At 42.4% G+C, this 16139-nt stretch overlaps 1 protein-coding gene across 4 annotated transcripts in view; it reads left to right on the plus strand.

Annotated features, from left to right (window-relative positions):
* The window catches only part of LOC127567935 (volume-regulated anion channel subunit LRRC8D-like), a 73463-nt gene that overhangs the window by 28560 nt on the left and 28764 nt on the right, over positions 1 to 16139 (plus strand). The window contains exon 3 of one of the 4 annotated variants that reach the window (XR_007955960.1): positions 2792 to 2916. The exons of 2 other annotated variants lie outside the window; for them this stretch is intronic. The gene's annotated coding sequence lies outside the window, so the exon portion shown is untranslated. Of the gene's footprint in view, positions 1 to 2791; positions 2917 to 14317; positions 14735 to 16139 lie in introns of those variants that run through there. One more of the 4 variants, XM_052011153.1, reaches the window with a different exon arrangement.

Raw genomic sequence — 16139 nt, forward strand, 5'->3', positions numbered from 1 at the left:
GATGATGGGGTGAATGCTCTGTCAATCTTTTTCCCAGAGTTGGGGTATCAAGAACTATAGGGCATAGATTCAAGGTAAGAAGGGAAAATTTTAAGAGGAACATGAGGGGCAATTTTTTACACAAAGGGTGGTATCCATGTGGAACGAGCTGCCAGATGAAGTGGATAAGGCAGGTATAAGAGCTTTTAAAAGACAGTTGGACAGGTACATGGATTGGAAATGTTTAGAAGGTTATGGGCTAAATGCTGGCAAATGGGACCAGCTTGGATGGGCATCTTGGTTGGCATGGACCAGTTGGGCCGAAGGGCCTGTTCCGTGCTGTATAACTCTGTGACTCTAATAGGGGTATCTAAAACGAGAGCATAAGTTTAAGGTGACAAGGAGGAGTTTTAAAGGAGATCTAAGGGCTATGTTTTTGTTACAGAGTGTGGTTGATATTTTTGTAATGTGTTACAGAGGAGGAGGTTACTATGTTAAGAGGCATTCAGATGGTGCTTAAGTAGACAAGGTATGGAAGGATACAATTCTACCGGGGACAAGTGAGATTAATGTAGATGGGCGAAAGGGTCAGCATGTATGTGGTGGGCTGAAGGGTCCACTTCTGTGCTGTACAACTCTGACTCATTAAAATACTATTTTAACAAAGAAGCTCAAAGACCTGTAGCATTTAAAGCTACAAAGGATTTTGAGGCAACAAATTTGGGGAAACCGGCACAAAATTAACTACAAAATAGCAGTGAAAACGCAATCCACATTTTCTTCAAAGACGACAGGAGTCATGTTGGTAAAGAAACATCTAACAGGAAGGGTTGACTGAAAGGATAACTCTTGTAGAGTAGGCACCAGTGTCACGGACTGAATATCACCTTGTTATACAAGACTTCACATCTCCAGGTTGACTGCATCATAACTGGGTTGTGTCGAGGGATATTGAGGGCTGGATAAAGGGGAAGAAAGGAAGCCGACGGCAAGCATAAAGAACTTAAAATGGGGAGGTCTTTCAGGCGTATAGAAAGTGTAGAGGTGTACTTGTAAATGAAATTAGGAGGGCAAAGAGCAGGCACAAGATATCACTGGTGGATAAGATTAAAGAAAATCAAAAAGCATTTTATAAGCATATTAAGGGCAAGATGGTAACCAGGGAAAAAGTGGCAATCATTGGGGACCAAAGGGGCAATCCTGTGCATAGAGCCAGAGGATAGAAGACTGGTCTTAAGTGAATACTTCTCATCTGTATTCGCCAAGGAGAATCAGAATCAGATTTATTATCAGTGACACATGATGTGAAATTTGTTGTAATACAGTGCAAAGTCATAAAATCCATAAATTACAAAAATAAATAGTGCAACAAAGAAAGGAATAATGAGGTAGTGTTCATGGATTCATGGATCGTTCAGAAATCTGATGGCAGAAGGGCAGAAGCTGTTCCTGAATCGTTGAGTTTGGGGATATTGTAGCTGGAGAATTTCAGGGCAGGGGATAGTGAAATTCTAGAACATGGTATAATTAAAAAGGAGGTATTAGATGCAACAAACAATCTGCTGGAGAAACTCGGCAGTTCAAGCAGAATTTGTAGTAGGTGGGGAGGAATTGTTGTCGTTTCGGGTCGAAACCCTGCATCTCGACCCCCTGAGTTCCTCCAGCAGATTGTTTGTTGTTCCAGATTCCAGCATCTGCAAACTCTTGTGTCTCCAGGAGGTATCAGCAGTCTTATGAGCTTAAAAGTGCATGAATCCGCAGGGCCTGATGAGATGTATTCCAATGGCGATGAGAGGCAAGGGAAGAGATTGCTGGGGAAACAAAGGACTGCAGATGCTGGAATCGGAATGAAAGACAGGAGGATGCTGAGGGAACTCAGCAGGCCAGGCAGCATCCGTGGAGAAAAGCAGGCGGTCAACGTTTCCGGTCAGGACCCTTCTTCAGGACTGAAGATAGGAAAAGGGGAAGCCCAATATATAGGAGGGAAAAGCAGAGCAGTGATAGGTGGACAAAAGAAGGGAGGCGGGGTGGACACAAGCTGGTGATAGGCAGGTGTGGGGGAGGAGGGGAGAGCAGATCCACTGGGGGATGGGTCAAAGGTAGGATGAAAAAGGGGGGTAGAAAAAAGAGGCTATGAAAGGGAAGGAAAGTAGAGGCATGGTTGGGGGTGGAGGAGGTGTGGGGTTGAGGGGACTACTTAAAGTGGAAGAATTCAACGTTCATGCCATTAGGCTGCAAGGTTCCAAGATGGAAAATGAGGGGCTGTTCCTGCAGTTTGCACTTGGAATTCTCCTGGCAGTGGAGGAGGCCGAGGACTGACAAATCTGTGATGGAGGGAGAGTTGAAGTGACCGGCAGCGGGAAGATGCAGGTTGCGATTATGGACGGAGCACAGGTGTTCTGCGAAAAAGGTCACCTAGTCTGCTTTTGGTCTCACCAATGTAGAGGAGGCCACACTTGGAGCACCAATGCAGGTAGATGATATTAAGGAGGTGCAGGTGAATCTCTATCTTACCTGGACGGGACTGTTTGGGTCCCTGGATAGAGGTGATGGAGGTGGTGTAGGGGCAGGTGTTTGCACCTATGGCGGGGGTAATTTGGGGAAACTGCTAGAGGAACCAGTGCTGGTGCCTCAATTATTTGTAATGTGTATTAATGACTTGGGTGAAGGATCAGAGAGGCTTCTAGGTAAATTTGCTAACACAAAGGTAGGTGTGAAAGCAACGTGTACTGTTATACAAATGTCTGAACTTGCTGTTCAGTTTAACGCTGTAATAATATTGATGCTGATTGTCTTGCTGTTTTTGGTGCAGAAAACTCCAGGCCATTTGATTGACATTTTCAGGTCTACTGAAAATTAAGCGTTGTGCAGTTTCCAGATTTGCTTTGTCATTGCCTTTAGCTGGAGTCGTCTTCAACGGAAGAGGGTAGGATTTTGTCACTGGCCACTTTTGATATTTTATATTGCATTGCCTTCAAATTTGCCCTGAGACAAATTGGATGTGCAGAATTTGAATTTGCATTGGTTTCCTAATCTGATTGTATTGTTGATATAAACCAGATCAGAAGTTAAATCTCTTTCCATGTAATTATGGAAACTTGGAAAGCAGTTTTAGCGTAACATTTTTATCATCCAAATAAGCAGTCTGTGTCTTGAAAACTTAATTTCTTCCTTTTCATGTGGACCTTGGAAAATAAATGTATGTAATCACTTCTGATGTGTGCGGTTAATGCAATTACCTGGTTTGTCTATTAGTTGAACCATTACTTTTTTTAGTTTGTCTGTGGATTTGGGTGTTGCTGGCAATGCCAGTGTTTATTTCCCATCCCTAATTGTTCTTGAGTAGAGGAGGCAGTGAAGGGTCAACTACATTGGTGGGTCTGGGGTCACACACAGGCCAGAGCACAGAAGTATGGAAAGTTCCTCTCCCTGAAGGACATTACTCAACCAGATTTCTTGTCTTGCAACATGTCAACAGTTTCATGGTCACTGTTACCGAGACTGGCCTTTTAGTTTTTTTTATATAAGATATCTTTATTAGTCACATGTACATCGAAACACACAGTGAAATGCATCTTTTGGAATAGTGTTCTGGGGGCAGCCCACAAGTGTCGCCACACTTCCGGCACCAACATAGCATGCCCACGACTTCCTAACTCGTATGTCTTTTGGGAATGTGGGAGGAAACCGGAGCACCCGGAGGAAACCCACACAGACACGGAGAGAATGTACAAACTTTTACAGACAGCAGCCGGAATTGAACCCAGGTCACTGGTGCTGTAAAGCGTTACGCTAACTGCTACACTACCGTGCCTGCCATGGAATGTCTAGTGTTCTAGTTACCTATTGTGTAACATGTGTAAGGTTCATTCCTGTATGTCTTTTATTCTAAAAGCCCTGTGGATCTGCTGGCTTTACAATGTTTTATTAAATTAATTATTACTGCTGTATGACCAGGGATTTGAAATGATGTTTGTACACTTTATATGCTTTATACAATTACATTTTATGCAAAACCATTCCTAATTCAGTGACTATGAACTTGAAATTTGTAACCTATAAATTACTTTAAGACTGGTACCTACTTGAGCCTAGTGTGGCTCAACATCAAACGTGTAGTTATGGAATTAACCAACACCCAACACTTAAGTACTCGTAGAGTGTAAGGGCTTTACAGCATGTTAGCTCATCATATCTGTGCCTGTCTTAAAAATGTTAATTGGATACATTTCTGGGTATTATAGGAATTGAGGGAAAGGGCAGGAAAGTGATGTTTGAGGGAGAAGATGGCCATGATCTTGTTGAATAGCAGTGCCTACTCAGAGGGCTGAATGGCCTATTCCTGCTCCCATTCTTTACATTCCCAGCTCTATGCCCATGGCCTTGTAGGCGATGGCACTTCAAGTGCTTCATGTAGATAGTGACTTTAAGTGTGATGTGCATATGTCACTGCCATCATTTCAGACAGTGAGCTCCACCGTTCTTGGGTGATTCGTTTTTTTTCTATCAATTACCTTAAATCTGAGTCCTCTGCTAAGAGAGCACCGTTTCATGTCCATCCGGTCCAGTCCTCTTGTAGTGTAATGTTTGATGCAGTGTCAGGCTGCAGCCTTGTACTAAAGGGAATTGAAATTGAACAGTTCAGCAAAAGTAAAGAGGTCACAGTTAAAATGAGTCAGTAAATCTGTAAATCAACACCAGTGTAATGAAAGTATTTGATCTGTGACCAAAGAAAAGGTATTGAAAGTGGCTCACAAAACAAGTCTGTTGGAAGAAAAAAGATGGTGCCTTGCAATCCCTCTCCCAAAAGTTCACTAGACTTTTGAGCAAGAGGCAACAAAATGGGACAGTATACCTGAAATGAATCAAGGTAATTTAAAAAAACTCCCATTTGCTTATTGGAGACACAAGAGATTCTGCAGATGCGGGAATCTGAGCAACACATGCAAAATGCTGGTGGAACTCAGCAGCTCAGGCAGCATCTATGGAGGGAAATAAACAGTCGACGTTTCAGGTCGAGACCTTCATCCCCAGTCCCGATGAAGGGTCTTGACCCGAAACATCGACTGTTTATTTCCCTCCATAGATGCTGCCTGAGCTGCTGAGTTCCTCCAACATTTTGTGTGTATCGCTCCCATTTGCTTATCACCTTTTTAACGTGGTAGCTTTACGAAGGTGCTTTGCACGGTATTGTTTAAAAAAAGATTCTATGGGCGACCCAAAGAGATAATAGAACGGATAACCAGAAACTTTGGCTGTGCAGTGCAAGCCGCCTCAGTTAAGAACATTTAACGTATTGGAAACCACTTGCATTCGAACAAGCTCCCATAATATTAATAAATTCAAGAGTCCAACATATGTACATACACTGGTTCCTTTGAACGGCTGAACTAGTTTCCTCTCTATCTCCATATTTAGTAATTGTTATAATCAGTCTTGTGTGCTTTTGATGCCATTCATTATAATACTGTGGAGGTACGTTTAACATATCGAGTTATTTATGCGTATTTTCCGACATAGACGAAATCGACTTGAGAACGTCTATAAAAATGGAACCTGTTCATTGGACAGCCTGTAAACTTTAATGGGGATCTTAAGAAGACTGAGAGGGATTTAAGAGAGAGGACTTCCAGAGCTTGGGTCAGGGCAGCTGGGGGCAAGGTGGAGTGATGGGCATTAGTGCTGTGCAAGGAGCCAGAACTGGAGGAACAAGGAAAGTTATAGGGCTGCAGGACGTAAGCTGAGGAGGGTGGGGAGAGGTTCACTGGACTTGAAAGGGAGCTAGGTTAAGGGGTGAATTTGAACGTGAGGCTGAGAGAAATTTACCATTGAGGTGTTGCTGACGAGGAGCTGATTGGAACTTCAGCAAACTTGGGGATTGTGAATGAAAATTTGGATGTGGGCAGCAATGAGCTCATTCATCTGAGCTTCATGCAGGAGGAAAGGTGACAGATAGCCAGAGTGGTATTGGAATGGTGTGTACTGATGTAAGGTATGGATGTCGGTTTCTGCAGCTGATGGCCTCTGGTTGCAGCAGAGTCTGGCAACGTTACAGTGTTATAGAGGTGGAAGCAGATAGTGAAATGCATATCAGGTCAGATGCTCGATTCAATCAAATACAGCTTAAGAATAAGATAAGATTTCTTTATTAGTCGCATGTATATCGAAACACAGTACAATGCATCTTTTTGCGTAGTGTGTTCTGGGGGCATCCTGCAAGTGTCGCCACGCTTCTGGCGCCAACATAGCATGCCCACAACTTCCTAACCCATATGTCTTTGGAATGTGGGAGGAAACCAGAGCACCCGGAGGAAACCCACGCAGACACGGGGAGAACATACAAACTCCTTACAGACAGTGGCGGGAATTGAACCTGGGTCGCTGGCGCTGTAAAGTGTTATGCTAACCGCTACACTTCTGGGGGTGGGGAGTGCTATTAAGAACATAGAACACTACAGCACAGTACAGGCCCTTTGGCCCACAATGTTGTGCCAGCATTTTATCCTGTTCTAACCCTTCCCTCCCACATAGCTCCCCATTTCTCTATCATTCGTGTGTCTATCTAAGAGTCTTTTAAATGTACCTAATGTATCTGCCCCCACAACTTCTGCAGGCAGTGCATTCCACGCACCCACCACTCTCTGTGTAAAAAAAAAACTTACCCCTGACATCCCCCTTATACCTTCCTCCAATCACCTTAAAATTATGCCCCCTCGTGTTAGCTATTGTCACCCTGGGGAAAAGTCTCTGACTGTCCATTCGATCTATGCCTCTTATCATCTTGTACACCTCTATCAAGTATTGTTGTATTTGATTGTGAAATATGGGTGTCCATCCCTAATTGTCTTTGAGAAGACCGTAATTGCTAATGATCCAGTACTTGCAGTGAGTGTATTCTGAGAATACTATTAGAAACTCCAAAATCTTCATTCAACATTGATCAAGAAATCTAACACATTTCCAAGTCGGGATAGTCTGTGATTTGGAAGAGAACTTGCCGGTGGTGGGACTTCCACAGATCATCTGCTTTCGATGGGTTTTTTGTACAACCGTCTGGAAGTTTCTTGGTCACTTTCACTGATAATAGCTTGTTATTCCAGATTACTTAATTAAGAATTTAAGATCCCCAGCTATCATGATGGGATTCAAACTCATGCATCTGGATCATTAGCCCTCGTCTCTTTATTGCTAGTTACTACCATTATGCTGTTATTCCCTCTAATCATTGCTGCCATCATCATCATGGTAAACGACTTCCCTCAAATTATTTGCAGACGCCATTTGTCAATGATCCTGCTTTATCTTTCCAGAGCTGTCAATTCAGATTTGTTCAAAGAATTAAGCAAGTAATTTCATTTCTGCTTTTGATAGGGAAGTCCTAAAGAGATTCTCACAGTTGTGTTACTCTTGTATGCACCTCGATTTAAGTGGAATGTTATTTAAAAACATTTGTCATTTCCTTACGTTATTATCGCATCAATTCCTTTAAACTTCTTGAAGCAGTGTATAACATGTTGTTAGGCAGATGGCTGTCCCTTTTTAATATGTTATGGTCTGTTTTAATTGATCAAATTGCAGGTTTGATCCCAGTTCTCCGTCTTTAAGCGTGTTACATAATAAAGTCACCACCTTTATTATAGTACATTGCTGCACTTTAATTGACAGGAACAATGAAGGTCTAAATTAAATGTACTAAGGCATGCATTTACAGTGTTTCTAATTGTAGATGTACCCTGTACATCTGCAACTATGAGCAATGTAGTCCTCTCAAGGCAATAAAGCAATAGAAAATTAACCATGCAGTTCTGCTGATTGTAAATCTAGAGGTCAAAGGCCACGTTCAGGGAAGGTTATGGCCCTACTTCAGTATTTCTTGCGTTGTTGATGCAAAACAAACCTAAATAAGGCTGCAGGAATTTTCAACAGCAAAATCCTGCGGATGTTGGAAAGCTGAAATATAAGTAGGAAATGGTAGAAATACCTACCAAGTTAGGCAGCATCTGCAGGAATCCCTGCTGTTGCTTGCTTCAGATTATTTCTGTTTGAACATTACTGCTCAATTATTGAACACTGAACTTTACGAGAAACGTTCCCCTCCCATACAATGGCATTTGAAAAGTCTCTGAATTTTTCTTTATTGAACAGTTCCCTAGAGCTGGGTGGGGGGTGGAAGCTATTCCATTGGGAGTGGGTGGAGTATTTGGGAATGTCATTGGGTGTGTATAGTTTATCTTTGTAACTCTGGACTTGAATTCTTGCTTTTGATCGATGAGTCAGAGCAGACGTAGTTGTTGCCCTGGGCAATGGTATTAAGTGTGGGGGCGCTGGTGGTCACAGTGATTGCTAAGGCTTGTGTGCGTTAACACTCCAATTGCTTCTGGGTCTAGAATCAAAGCCAAGAATGCAGCGGGGAGAGATTTTTTTTTTAAAGATCTAGTAATTTTGGGTTGTATAAACAGTATGCCAACCACCACTTTGGTGTTGAACCCCCATTGCATCTTCATAGTATTTGAAGAAGTCCAAGGTCTTGGGTGCTATTGAAGGAGTATTGTGTCATTTCATCATCTATTGTACCTCCTCGGATCAAAGCTGGATTATGCTGGGAGAGAGCGCTCATAGAAGGAAGCTTGATTTGAACCCTTGTCGAGGTCACTAATTAGTATAAATGTATTGGGTTTAGAAGGTGGGGAAGTTGAGAAGGATCAAAAAACAAACTGCTGAAGGAACTCGGCGGGTCAGGCAGCATCTGTGGAGAGGAATGGAGAGTTAACATTTCGGATCGAGACCCGTCATCTGAGTCCAGATGAAGGATCTCAACCCGAACTGTTAACTGTCCAATTTCCTCCACAAGTGCTGCCTGACCCACTTGAGTTCCTCCAGCTGTTTTTGTTTTGCTCCAGATTCCAGCATCTGCAGACTCTTGTACTTCTCTTGAGAAAGATCAAGCCAGGTGAAATGAGGTGAGGGGTTTGAGCCAGATATATGGACACTTTGTGGTAACAGCAGTTATCATGTACAGTTCTCTGGTACAGCTGATTCCTCAATGCAAAGTAAACCCACCTATTTGTCTGCCTCAGCCTCAAAAGAGCAGCACTTCTTGAAAAGGGATTGTATTGATTGGTGAAGGCCATTTAGCCCATCATATCCATGCCAGCCAAAAATGGGCCTATTTAAGTTGGTCTCAGTTCATAGCTGGGAGGTTATGACAGTTCCAGTTACAGAGTCGGACACTGCAGAAACAGGCCTTTGGTCCATCGAGTCCACTCTGGCTATGAAGCACTCTTTGTGTTTACACTATTTAATGTTCAGTTTATTTTCTTAAGTTAATAAAAATCTTGCCATTAGTACTGCTTAAGAAGCAGATTTTGTTCCGTGGCCCACTCCTTTCCCATGGACCTTTCTTAAAGCATTTGTCAAAAATATTAATCTCATCTGGCTAAGCTTCAACCCTGCCAAAAGGTGAAAGGTCAGCATCTAACATATTACAACATCTTGTGTCCCATGGCCAACAGTCCTCTGAGCTGGAGTCTGGTCTTCAGTACGCAGAAACCTGTGGTAAATGATTGTCAGCATTGCTGAAGCACATGATGGTGGTTTGGCTATTTGCCTTCAAAGCAACAGCAGAAATGTTTCTGCACGTGCGCCTGCATGGATTTTAGATCTTGTTCTCTGATGTTGTGGTTACTGGGAGCACATTTCATGCAATGGGTAATCTTTCTTCTTAATTCTTTCCGTTGTATGGAAAGAAGGGAACACGTCCAGTTTATACATTGGGCATGTTCTGTTATGTCTGATAGCTGCAGTTCAATGAAACTCTGCCTCACAGACATTATCTCCAGCAGAGTTGAACATTGCATCCCTCATCTCAAACGGTCTTTTGACCCAATCCTGAGCTTTCCACGTTTTGCATTGCAATCTACATTGAGTGTTTTTAGAATTAGGATCATAAGCCCATACAGCATGGAAACAGGCCCTTTGGCCCAACTGGTCCATGCCAACCGAGATTCCCATCTAAGCTAGTCCCACTTGCCCGTTTGGACCATATCCCTCTATCTGTGTACCTATCTAAGTACCTTTTTAAATGTTGTTATTGTACCTGCCTCAACCACTTCCTTTGGCAGTTAATTCTACATGCGGACCACGCTCTGGGTGAAAGAATTGCCCCTCGGGTCCCTAATGAATCTCTTCCCTCTTGCCCTAAACCTATGTCCTCTACCAATTGATTTCCCCAACTTTGGGAAAAAGACATTCACCCTATCTATGCCCTCATGATTTTTTGACACATCCTATAGTATCACACCTCACTCTCTATGCTCTAATGAATAAAGTTTGAACCTGTTCAACCTCTCTCAAAAACACAATCCCTCAAATCCCAGAAACATCCTCCTAAATCTCCTCTGCACTCTTTCCAGCTTGATGGCATCTTTCCTGTAGGAGGGTGATCAAAACTGAACACAATATTCCAAACGTAGCCTCACCATCGTCTTGTACAACTGCGATGTACCATCCCAACTTCTGTACTCAGTACCCTGACTGATAAAGACCAAAGTGCCAAGAGCTTTCTTCACCACCCTGTCTATCTGTGACACAACTTTAAGGCAACCATGTACTTGTACTCCTAGGTTCCTCTGTTCTACAATAATGTTATATTTTGTGTATGATCAATTCTATTGTTATCCTTGTTTACATTGAGGTTGCATGGTAGTGCAGTCAGTAGAGCCACTGTTTTACAATACCAGAGACCAATGTAATCCTGACCCTGGGTGCTGTCTGTGTGGAGTTTGCACATTCTCCTTCTGACCTCCCTACTTGGTTTCCTTCAACTACTCTGGTTTCCTCCCACAACCCAAGACTTGTGGGCTTAGTAGGTTAATTGACCACTGTAAATTGCCCCTAGTGTATAGGTAAGTGGCAGAATCTGGGAGCAGTTGTTTAGAATGTGGGCAGAATTTTTTTTTAAAGGGATTAATGTAAGATTGGTGTAAATGAATGATTGGTTGGTGTAGTCTCAATGGGCCAAAGGGCCTGTTTCCATGCTATATGTGTCTATAACTATAATTTAAGTTGATGTTGAGTTTCAGTAACCTTTCAATGAAAGTAATTTTAATATTATGAGGAAGCACAGCTCTTTGAAGACTTTGACCAGTCCACATTGGTGCTAAAGTTTCCACCTGCAGACTAAAAATGGAGTCAAAATCTAGCCCTTGCATCACCAGTGTCAGCTGTGGCTCAGTGTAATGCACTCTTGCATCAGAATCATCATCCCAGCACTGTTCTGAATCTTTCTTGCTGAAATAGGGTCAATGTAAGTTGAACAGCTTTCTATTTGTCCTGCCAGTTAGCTCGAGGGAAACTGGCTGGAGATGATTTGCAGCATCGTTGCAATGATGCATCCTTGCTTGGCATGAAACTTCATCGAGATTTGGGTCGGCTGTGGACTTGATGGTTAAGGTTACGGTCAGCCTGCCGTCGTGAGTCAGATGGAAGATGTATGCATCTGGACGTAGGCCGTCTATGGCAGACCTCTCAAAGCACTGGAGCAATCCCAGCAAAGCACTCTTGAAAATTGTCCAACTCCACTGATAGAGCAAATTCTATCACCAAATGGAATAAAGACAGTCGGGCTTTGGAATGCTGAAAATAACAATTTCAATGAAAAGGAGCCTACTACAGTCAATAATAACAAGGAAATGATCACCACCATGCCAATCTGTACAACACACACTTAAACTACCCCACAGTCCTTTCGATAACTGACATTTGCATTAATTCTTGTAGCTTTGCCATCATGGTTGCTTGACAAGCTAAACATTTGTTGACTTTGTTTTCAACCAAGTGATCTATTCCTGTGAACCATAACTTCACCCTTAAGAATTGTTTAGCTTATTCATTCTGATCCGCGTGAGTAATGTGTATAACTGGTTCTGTTAGTTACTGCAGAATGATGACATGATTACTTTGTAGCACCAGGTCTGAGATGATTGATCTTCATGCCAATCTTGCAGTATTTCTGTGACGTCACTAGATAGAGCAGTTTCTATGAGTGTTCCCATGTGCACTGCGTAACAAATGTATGCTTGTGATCACCAAAATCATTGTTAAGCTCTATACTGGCTTTAACACTCACTACGTGGCTTAGTGAGTTCGGCTGCACTGGTACTAAAAGACAAACTTAATCCCTTAACAGGACATGTTGGTTCACGACGTTAGCTGCCACCACAGTATCAGCAGAATTTTACTGTTTTGATGAAGCTGGCAATTGTTCACTGTTAATGCTTAAAATGAAAGTGTCAGATCTTCCTTCTGTTCGTTTTCCTTTCTGATACTATTTGAAAATAATACCTTTTCATTCTCAACTGCTTTAAGTAACATTAATCACACTGACTCAAGAAATCTGGACAGTTTGATGTCCTTTTCAAGGTTTTCTTTGTGATATGCAATTTGAAAATTCACATTTGGCAGATGTGCATTATCAGTTGTTTTCTTTGTGCAATGGAATACTGCATACTACCTTCTTGGTGAAATATTCAGTCACTGTTGCATTTGTTTCTATGTAGTTGTTGGTGATATTCCTTCAATATCCTGCAACTCTTCACCATCGTAGCATTATAAGAGTTATTTGATTACATCATTTGCTCCTTAAGCTTGCAAAGCTAGTTCACTAGCAGGATAGACCAAGGACAACTGGGGTTGTCCTTGGTCTATCCTGCATAAATGACATGAGGTTAGGCACAGACATCATCTTCTTAATAGTATGCATAAACACGGAATGTTCTGAGCATCACTCTGACATATGTGTTCAATATTAGTAGGCTTGGACATTTAGAATTTACAGTCTCCTCAGCACTTCGAGGATTAACTGACTCAGTTGCAAACATAGAAGATAAGAAATCCTATTCGTATAAAAAGAAAATTAACAGGAAATAGTCCATTCTTTGTAGTACTCATGCAAGTTGGTCGAGATGCCAACAAGTGAACTTTGAATTGGTTTATTATTGCCACTTGTACCGAGGTACGGTGATAAACTTCTCTTGCATGCCATTCATACAGATCAATTCATTACACAGTGCATTGAGGTAGTATAAAGTAAACAATACAGAATGCAGAGTAAAGTGTCACACCTACAAAGAAAGTGCAGTGCAGGTAGACAATAAGGTGCAAGGTCATAACCAGGTAGATTGTGAGGTCAGGAGTTCATCACACCGTACTAGGGAACCATTCAATAGTCTTAAAACAGCTGGATGGAAGCTGTCCTTGAGCCTGGTTGTACATGCTTCCATGCTTTTGTATCTTCTGCCTGATGGGAGAAGGGAGAAGAGAGAATGTCCAGGGAGGGTGGGGTCTGATGATGTTGGCTGTTTTACTGAAGCTGAGTGCACGGAGGGGAGGCTGGTTTCCATGATATGCTGAGCTGTGTCCACAACTCTCTGCGGTTTCTTGCGGTCCCAGGCAGAGCAGTTGCCAGACAAAGCTGTAATGCGTTCAGATAGGATGCTTTCTATGGTGCATCGATAAAAGTTGGTGAGTGTCAAGGGGGACATGCCAAATTTCCAATTTCTTCCTCATTGCCAAGGTAAACTGTGACTGGTGTGTGTGACTAATTGGGTGTAGAACAAATGGCTGGCTTCCTTTATTATCACAGTCAAAATATTGGGAATGCTATCAATCATACATTCTTAGAGAGGAAATGCAGACAGATTCTTAGAAAGGCATTAAATGGCAGATAATCTGTCTAAAGGAGATTTTAATAGGAGGTGAATGAAAGTAAAGGAGTAGAGAAAGAGGGGGAGGTGTTGGGAATGATGACGAAACAAAGCACTGGGGAAGTAAAACACTGCTGAAGCCAAATACTGAGAGTACTGGAAAACTCAGCAGGCTAGGCAGCATCAGTGGAAAGAGAAAACCAGAGTTAATGTTTCATCAGCCCCAACTGTTTTGACAAGAACTGGAAAGTCTGGTTACCTGAAAATGTTAAATTCCCTTCTGTTCTCTCCACCCTTCCCACTTACCCACAACTTAAAACACTTTTGACTTCTAACGTGTCTCTGTTCTGATGAAAGGTGATCGCCCTATAACAATAACTCTCTCTCACTCTCCACTCATGCTGTCCACCGACAGGATATTTCCAGCATTCTGTTTTGATTTCAACTTTCTAGCATCAGCAGTTTATTGCTTTTGGATTAATAATTCACATGCTGCATTAGTTCTGACAGGTGAGTCATTGATGGATAAAGTCACTACTGTGCTCTGATTCGTCACTTGTATTTATGCAGATGAACAAGTTATATGCTCTTTTGTGTAAACAAAAAAAGATCAAGAGTATTTCTTCCCTCTGGATTTCTTTGTAGTGCAAATTCAAAATTTGAACTTGCAATGTATTCTGCCAGAGTCAATGGGATTTAAGGAAAGCATTGATGTTGGATTGTTGAGCTTTGGGAAGACTCCAACGAATATTCTATAGATGCACGATGGAGAGCATCCTGACTGGTTGCAAACCAGCCTGGTATGGAGGCTCCAATGCACAAGATCGCAAGAGGCTGCAGAGGGTCGTGGACTCAGCCAGCTCCATCACGGACACAACCCTCCCCGCCATCGAGGACAGCTTCAAGAAGGCGGCATCCTTCACTGAGGACCCTCACCATCCGGGACATGTTCTTTTCTCTTTATTACCATTGGGGAGGAGGTACAGGAGCCTGAAGACCCACACAATGATTCAGGAACAGCTTCTTCCCCTCCGCCATCAGATTTCTGAACGGTCTGTGAACACTACCTCGTTATTCCTTTTTATTTGCACTATTTATTTATTTTTGTAACTTGTAGATTTTTGTCTTTGCCCTGTACTGCTGCTGCAAATCAACAAGTTTCATGTCATATGTCAGTGATAATAGTGCCTGCCTCTCTGCAGAATCGGGTTTATCTGATTGACTGCCTACTTTAAACACCGCTCCATTTTTCTTTTCCCCTCCATTGACGTCGGTGGCATTCAGTGGACAATTGGCCCAGCTTGACATTGCACTCGTGTGCTCTGGGTTCACAGTGTATCAGGCTCAGCATTCTGATAATACTGTTGATAATAGAAATCTGAAGTAAAAACAAAAATTGTTGAAAATACTCAGCAGGTCAGACAGCATTAACGGAGGGAGGAAAACAGTGTTACCACTTCCAGTAAATGACCTTTCTTCAGTTCTGGTTCATTTACTGATTTCCTGTTGGTCTGAATATACTAGTGTTCTTGTCCAAACGAGTTAATGTGGCTGATAAGAGAGATGCCATCGAGTTTTTGATGGCGTGCGGTGTTGTCTTTATAATCTAATTATTGGGGTCTTCAGTTAAACATTCTGAAGCTGTGGTAAGTGTATGTCTTTTTGGCAAGTTTTCAATACTTGCTTTGATGCACTTTGAGCTTTCAAGATCAAGGCTGTATATGCAACAGTTTAGTTCCAAGGCGGGATTTGCATTTTATCCCTGTACCTAGCAGCAGCCACCCCCTGGAAACCATCGACTTATCTTTGCAAAGTTTCATTTGAGAAAAACATCTCCTGTATATTTCAAGTGATGTTGATGTCATTGACTTCTTTGAACTCTGACTGTAGGAATATAAAGGCTTCGCTGTGAGAACATCATGGAAATATTAAAATGTTTAAACAGTGGAGTAATTCTGATGACGTGCCAATTCCTACAGTGGCCATGTGTATTTTAAAACTAGGTTGCTGTTTTATTGATTAGGGTGCATCTCACTGTTCTGGTGCGTGAGTCTCACAGTGTTTCTGTACAGATGAGCACTGCATGCTAAGAGAGGTCATGGAGAGGTTTTGCAGCTGCAGTTAGCTGTCAACAAAAGCAAAGGATATTCATTTAGTTTTGGGTTTCTCTCTTTTCCCACCCCCCCCCCCCCCTCCATTGCTGACATTTACACACGCCCTTCTGTGGGAAAACCAACACCTTAGCAAGCTACTTCCTAGTTTCTGCCACTTTCTCCGGTCAAACTGCATTGTGGAGTATGTGAAATGCACCCTGCAATGATGTAACGTGCCATCCAGTGTCTCTTTCCTTGCAAGGGAGGAGTGCCTGGCCTTTGACCAAAAATCTTCGTCAGACAGTCAGGGCTGGGAATCTGTTCAGTAGAGAATTATAGATGGCAATCTGACATCCTTTCATCT

The sequence above is a fragment of the Pristis pectinata genome, chromosome 3 (genome assembly GCF_009764475.1).
Source record: "Pristis pectinata isolate sPriPec2 chromosome 3, sPriPec2.1.pri, whole genome shotgun sequence".
NCBI lineage: Eukaryota > Metazoa > Chordata > Chondrichthyes > Rhinopristiformes > Pristidae > Pristis > Pristis pectinata.